This window comes from Pygoscelis adeliae, unplaced genomic scaffold (genome assembly GCF_000699105.1).
Source record: "Pygoscelis adeliae isolate BGI_AS28 unplaced genomic scaffold, ASM69910v1 Scaffold141, whole genome shotgun sequence".
In the NCBI taxonomy this organism is placed as follows: domain Eukaryota; kingdom Metazoa; phylum Chordata; class Aves; order Sphenisciformes; family Spheniscidae; genus Pygoscelis; species Pygoscelis adeliae.
In genome coordinates, this window is record NW_008824231.1 from 5090849 (window position 1) to 5098229 (window position 7381).

Here is a 7381-nt window from a genome sequence, read left to right on the forward strand (position 1 = left end):
TATCAAGTTAGGAAAAACATCATAACGAAGAAGAAGAAGAAAACAATAAAATTTGACCACCTCTTAGACTTACTGTCTTATTGCTTTGGAGTATCGTTTCATACAAACGTTGTGCTGAAAAAAATCAGATTTTGGGGAAAAAAAAAACAAGCTAGAGAAGTATAGAATTAATTTTTGTCTTACAATGCTGAAAGGATTGTTGGGAGTTGATGACAATTATAAAGCAAATGGGGAGAAAAGACATACCATGTTGTTTCCTATTTAGAAGGCTGTCCACATAAAGAGCTCTCTAGTTCAGCCTGGGTGTGCTTATCAAAGTGCCACTCTTCAGGATGCCAGTAACATATCATCTATCAGCACAAAATGTGCAAACAACGATGCTGCCGCTTTTTGACTGAGGCATTTCCAAACACAGGTGAGCACTATGTTATATCTATATCTTAAGTTGTTTCTCTCTGGATCCTTGTTCAGGTGGAATTTAATACTGTTTGCATGCAGAGTAAAAGGAAAAGAAGATTATGCAGGAGATGGATGAGCGTATTTCAAATTGCTTCCCTTTTGTTTTCTCTCACCAGGATGAGATGTATGAATGAATATTTAGTAGAAGAGGAAAGCAAAATGATAGGAACACACTTTTTTGCATAGGTCTACAGTATTTCTCTCTATGATAGTCCCTTTGTTCTGTGCAGTGGGTTGAGACCATTCTTCCTGTGGTTACATAAGTAAAACAGCTAGATTCTATAAACACTATTCTACTCTGAAAAATATAAACTCAATATATAAATTACATTGCATAGTTCATTATTTTTGTTCTATCTTCAAAAAGATTTTTGATGTTAATGTTTGGCAAGCTTTTTGCTGGCATCAGGTGAAAGATTTTCACACATTTAATAGTCAAAGAACCATGTTACTGGAAGAAAAAAGAAAAAGATTATATAAAATCTATAGCTATGACTCACTGTAGGGTTTCTTTCTGGGAATGATCTAGTAAGACTGCAGGAATGAAGCACAACACATGTTATACTTTGGTTTCCACTGACTGATTATAATACTGTTTTCACCCACTGCACAAACGGCCATTTATTATTATTATAAAAATATGAAGCATATTTATTTTTGAGAGAGAACATGTTGCAGTACATGAATCTCTGTAGTAGATGTTCTCTACAAGTCAAAATTAATTTCCACATCCTATCTGTCATGGTACTGGTATTGTGATTACATATAATGAGTATAAATGTTCCCTTTTATATGTTGCTTCACTTGAGAGGACACCTTCTGAATATTCGGTATGTGACAGCAGGTGAATGTTGAATGGTCTATAGAGGGGATTGAGCCTTGTTGGTCCCTTGCAGGATCTGGAGGTTTCGTGTGTAATGCTCTATAAATATCAGGAGGAAAGCGAACTCTCTTCAATACATCAGAACTGCTGAAATGCTTCATGCCACCAACATAAGTTTGTTTTGTTTTGGAGTTTACCATACTAGCGTCATTTAGATGGTCTTGCACTTGCCCTTCTTTTTTATGAACTTTCTTAGAAGTGTTGAAGATTTAATAAAAAATTCAAGATATGTCTCTTGATTATGGTTTGGACTACTGAAAGAAGGTGAAAGAAATTTCTTGCTGTCATGGTTTCTTTTGTCAGGATACATATTTGTAAGTCCATGGCATGTTTTCCCAAATCAGTAAGGCCCTAGATATAGACTCTATCTCATGGCCAGACTCTTCAGGATGACCAGATCTTTTGATGAGGAATGGTAGTGAACTCCGGGGACACCAAGTTGCTCTGGTTGCTAGTCTGTAAGGCACAGCAAGTATAGGGAGACCAAATTCAAGCCGTTACTGAAAGTATGCTGTGGCCTATCTTTCACACAGGCCACTACTCCATGATTCTCATTTACAGAGGTACTACAGATACTGCTAGAATTGGATCCTCAAGACTTAGATAGTATTATTGTCAGTTTTCCTAGCTGAAGGTCAAGGCTCTGGAAGAGACAGGGATATCCTAGAGGTTAAGGCCTAGTTGGTGGTATTTCCAGATAGTGGCTTCCTACACCACAGGATGAAGTTCCACAAGCTTGCCAAGTGATAGCTGCCTCATCAAGAAGAATAAAAACAGGCAGCCTTTCCATACTAACTTGCTAACTGAGAACTTTAACGTAGGTCATAGCATTATTATTACCTTTTTAATTAACCAGGCAGAAGGTCTGTGAGCCAAAGGTGAGAGGATTGTTCATATCATAACAAAAGGAGAGAGAAGACAGCGAGTAGTAAATCGAATTGATAAACATCTTATATGAATATTTATTAATGCAAGAAATGTAAACAGCAGCATCATATATTATGATTATGATCACAAATACGACTTAGTTGGCATAACAGAAATTTGGTGAAGTCACGTGACTGGAGCAGCAACATAAATAGTAGTCCTTGCCTAGGAAGGATTGACTAGTGAAAAAGGAGGCATGGCACACTTTATGAGCGATTGTGCTGGTTTTGGCTGGAATAGAGTTAATTTTCTTCATAGTAGCTAGTATGGGGCTATGTTTCCGATTTGTGCTGGAAACAGTGTTGATAACACAGGGATGTTTTAGTTACTGCTGAGCAGTGCTTACACAGCGTCAAGGCCTTTTCTGTTTCTTGCACCATCCCACCAGCGAGTAGGCTGGGGGTGCACAAGGAGTTGGAAGGGGACACAGCTGGGACAGCTGACCCCAACTGACCAAAGGGATATTCCACACCATAGGACGTCATGCTCAGCATATAAAGCTGGGGGAAGAAGAAGGAAGGGGGGACGTTCGGAGTGATGGCGTTTGTCTTCCCAAGTAACCATTACACATGATGGAGCCCTGCTTTCCTGGAGATGGCTGAACACCTGCCTGCCCATGGGAAGGAGTGAATTAATTCCTTGTTTTGCTTTGCTTGCGTGTACGGCTTTTGCTTTCCCTATTAAACTGTCTTTATCTCATCCCATGAGTTTTCTCACTTTTACCCTTCCAATTCTCTCCCCCTTCCCACCGGGGGGGAGTGAGCGAGCAACTGTGTGGTGCTCAGTTGCTGGCTGGGGTTGAACCACGACAACAATGTAAGCACTTTCTTGAAGTTACCTAAGAAATTGTACCAGCTGAAAGTCTGCGTGTGATAACAAAATGGGAGAACATGGGCACTGTGACTGAGGTCACTGCTAAATGAGAATGATCAAATTGATAAGGATTTTTTGTGAGCAATTAGTAGAGTTCCCCTAAGTACAGATCTTAAATGCAGGGAAAGATTTAAACTACCTGGACAAGCATTCAGAAAAAAACACAGTAAAATCCAGATTGACAGGAAAATTTTGGAATATGTTGGTCACATTTTTTTTAAAAAAAGGGCAAAATAAGTGGAGGGAAGGTATATCTAGTTTTGTCTATAACCTGATAATTTAAGTGGATCTGTCTGAAAAAATGAAATTGTCGTGCAACTTAGATAAACATTAAGAAGGAAAATTCACAGTTTGGTAAAGGAGATAGAGACATCAGGAGAATAAAAACATGAGAGAAGTGTATGTGTACCTTCATGCATCTACTTTAAAAAATCTGGTCCATAAGATAAACTTTTCCTAAGTGCCTTGATACCTTTACTAATGTCACAAAGGGAGTCAGGCTACTGTAACTCTAAACAAGGCTGACTCAGACAACTGATGTGCTCTTCCTCCAAATAATGAAGAAAGGTGACATTGGCTGCTCAAAACCAGAATCACTCTATTTGCAAATGGCCAGTTGAGAGGCAGCTTGTGGTAGGCTTAATGCCATCGGTCCCAGCCTGTACAAGAAAATCCACAGCCAATTATTTTATTTAAATTACAAGATTTCCTAGCAAAAATATTTTGTGGCTATTCCAAGTATTTTGAGAAGGATGATTATAGTTTCTATGGCTACAATTGTGAACAATTGCAAGGAACTGGAGAGTGTGGTCCTCAATAAAGGATCCTTAATAAAGGCAAAACATATTTCTTAAACATTCAATATGAACAGTTTTCTAGAAATGAAGTGAAAATTTATCACTATTTAAAAACAAAAGGAAATGGAACAAATCCTAACATCCTAACAGTTTTCAAATTGTGGAAGGGAAGGAAAAGGCCAAGTCACAAACCCAGAATGCACATCTGATTTTGCCAAACTTGTGAGAACAAGTATTGTTTATATTATATAAGGGATTACTTTAATGGTGGTTTTAGCTGCAGCACAGCCTACAAAATGTTACTAATTATCTCCCACAGCTCTACGAAACTCATTTCCCAAAGGAATAGTGACAATAAAACTCTGTCCTTCTAGCACTTTGCATTTGTGAGTCTAGAAAAGATTTATAAAATTCACTAATTAAGCCTCACAAACCTCAAGAGAACAAGTAAAGCAATAGTTTACTAATTTTTATGGATGCTGCACACCCAACTAATGTGATTTGCCAAAGGTCACCCAAAGTCAGAGACAAAGCTAGAAAGAGATCAAAAGACATCCTTCTTTCCTAAAGGCCAATGGCATAGGAGTGCCCAGCAAACAATGCTTTTCTGCCACAGTTCAGATCGCTGCATGTCTGTATCCATTAAAATGTCATTGAGCAGTCTCTTGCTATAGTTTTCATCCTCCTTTTTTGCTCTGCTTTGTATATTATAATGGAAATAGTAACTTTCTGTATTTTAGGTATAATAAATTGGCATTTTGTAAGGCAGTTAGAATAAGTTTGAAATTCTTTAAGTATTTGTTCAGTCTGTATTTGTGGTGTTGTGAGAGAATGTGTAGCTTATTAACCATAGGGAGGGAATATAGGAAGACTCTAAAGGAGAATTTGTGAACTTAAAATGCATGCTATAGTAAGACAGACTTTTTTAAGTAACAGGCATGTATGATACTGTAGTAAATGTTTCACATTCCATTCCTACAATCAGGGAAATTTATATTTTAATATAGCTGCTGGAACAATTTGGGGCATCTTTCTGTGTGTCACTGAGGAATGCTAGTTAACTCCTAAATCACTATATTACTGAATGTCTCAAGGAGTATTAAGTAAGTCCATCACAAACTGACAAATTCTCTAACAGAAATCAATCTGCTTGTCTAGATGAAGCTGCAGAACAAACAGTATCAGCCATTAACCTAACCGACTGGACTGTGGCCAAACAACAGTTAAGCTAAGAAGGCAACATGAACTGGAAAAAACTTTCTGGGTGAAAAAAGAGAGAGGTCTGGGGTGGAAAATCCCTCAGAAAAAGCATGGTTTTCAAGTTATTGTTTCTTGGTTATACCTATATAAAATATATATATATAATTTCACCAACATTCACTGAGATGGAGAAAAAATAGCAAAGAAAAGCAATGGAATGGTTCTGTTTGCTAAAGAGAGGTTCATCTTAACAGGAGTGCCACTTAAGAAAAAAACAAACTTGATTGCAGGAGTGAGATGAGTATACCTTGATTTGAAAGAAAAGCCACGTGCAACAGAATACCCTGAAATTCCAAGGAATGTTCTGACCTACACCCCCCCAAATTCTCGAGACTGTAAGAAGAAATTGAGGGGAAAATACAGCTATATACAGATGGTTTTATTGTTTTGTTTAGATGCCCATCTTTTGTTAAAGAAAGAATAAATTATTTTCTCTATTGTACAAAGACAAATGTACATTTTATGTGAATGAACTTAAGACTTGTGTGCCCACAGCACTGAAACTGTGGGAACCTGTTAGGTCTCACACCTGTGAAAGGACTAAAGGACAGAGAGATTATGGCTTTTCAGGGATATCTAATGGAACCTTCTCAGACAAAGAAAAATCTGAGACTTAATAGGCTGCAGAACCTACTCCAGAGAAGTGGGCTCAAAAGCTATGTCTAAAATGTTAAATAGAAGTGTATCAGAGATCAATTCCAGTCTGGGAGGGCAAATGGCAGCAAATGGTCATTTGGCCAAAGGGAAAAATGGTTAGGGGTAGCTCTTCCACCATCAGATTTGTTGAAAGAGAGTTGGGTTGCCCAAAACAGAGGTAGGGTAAGAATTTAAAAGTCGTGTGCCCAGGGCATTGAAACTGTGGGCAGTTAAGCAGTGTGGATAATCAAGAATGATCAAACTTGTTCTTTAATCCCTTTTTTTTTGAACTAGTGATATACCCAAACATAGTCACTTGAAAAGCACTAGCTCAGAGACCTTTGTCAAAGCTGTGGCAACTGCCCCAGAAGTTTTGCAGGAATTTGCAGGAAGTAGGTGTTCAGGGGGGAAAAAAAAAAAAATCTGCACTGTACATTTTTCAATAACTGCTTTTAAGTGTGGGCTAAATTTCTCAGCTTTTTCTCACTTTAAAAAAGCATTAAATCACAAGGCCATCTCACCTGAAGTCGAGTGACTTATCTCAAGGATTATAGAAACAAGATCCTAAATTAGATATTGACCTTTTAGCCTGATATTGAGAAGACAGGTTATTTAGTGTTAGGAGGAAAATGAAAGCAATTTCCTAGTCTCAATCCCTCATTCCTCTTTATACGTGAATATACTCTCATGCAAAGAAAGGAAAACCAAAATTCTGTAAAGTGCTGCAAAGTAATTAATCTTAGAGTGAAAGGATGAAAACATTAAGTACTATCAGCAATTTACTTTGCTGTAAGTAGGTTAGACATTTCCAAATGTGAAATGCTAACTCAAAGAAAGAGAAGGCAAGTAGTCAGCCACTGTCTGTTGACATCACCCCATTTCTCTATTCCAGCAAAATTATCTTGACAATTGTGCATAAACCAGTCACAAATTATTAATATCTGGGATTGTTTATAAATTTTAGTGTGGAGATTTTTTATTGTAGTTAGATGTAAATCTTTGGTAAGATATCAAGGTATAAGTGCTAAACTATTCTGTTTTTATAGCAAGCCTCCTGATTTCTAGAATCAAATGGGGTTTATAATAATTAATGTAGCCTACTGTTCTAAGGCCTTGATTTGCCTTCTAAATCACAGGTGCATAATACCATTATCTTGTAACATCAGCTCCTTCTTTGCATGTGTTAGTGATTTGCATGTCCTCTAGATCATAGAATCAATCATAGAATCATTAAGGAGCCTCCTGATTTCTAGAATCAAATGGGGTTTATAATAATTAATGTAGCCTACTGTTCTAAGGCCTTGATTTGCCTTCTAAATCACAGGTGCATAATACCATTATCTTGTAACATCAGCTCCTTCTTTGCATGTGTTAGTGATTTGCATGTCCTCTAGATCATAGAATCAATCATAGAATCATTAAGGTTGGAAGAGACCTCCAAGATCATCGAGTCCAACCATCAACCCAACAACACCATGCCCACTAAACCATGTCCCTAAGTGCATCATCTACCCGTCTTTTAAATACTTCCAGGGATGGTGACTCA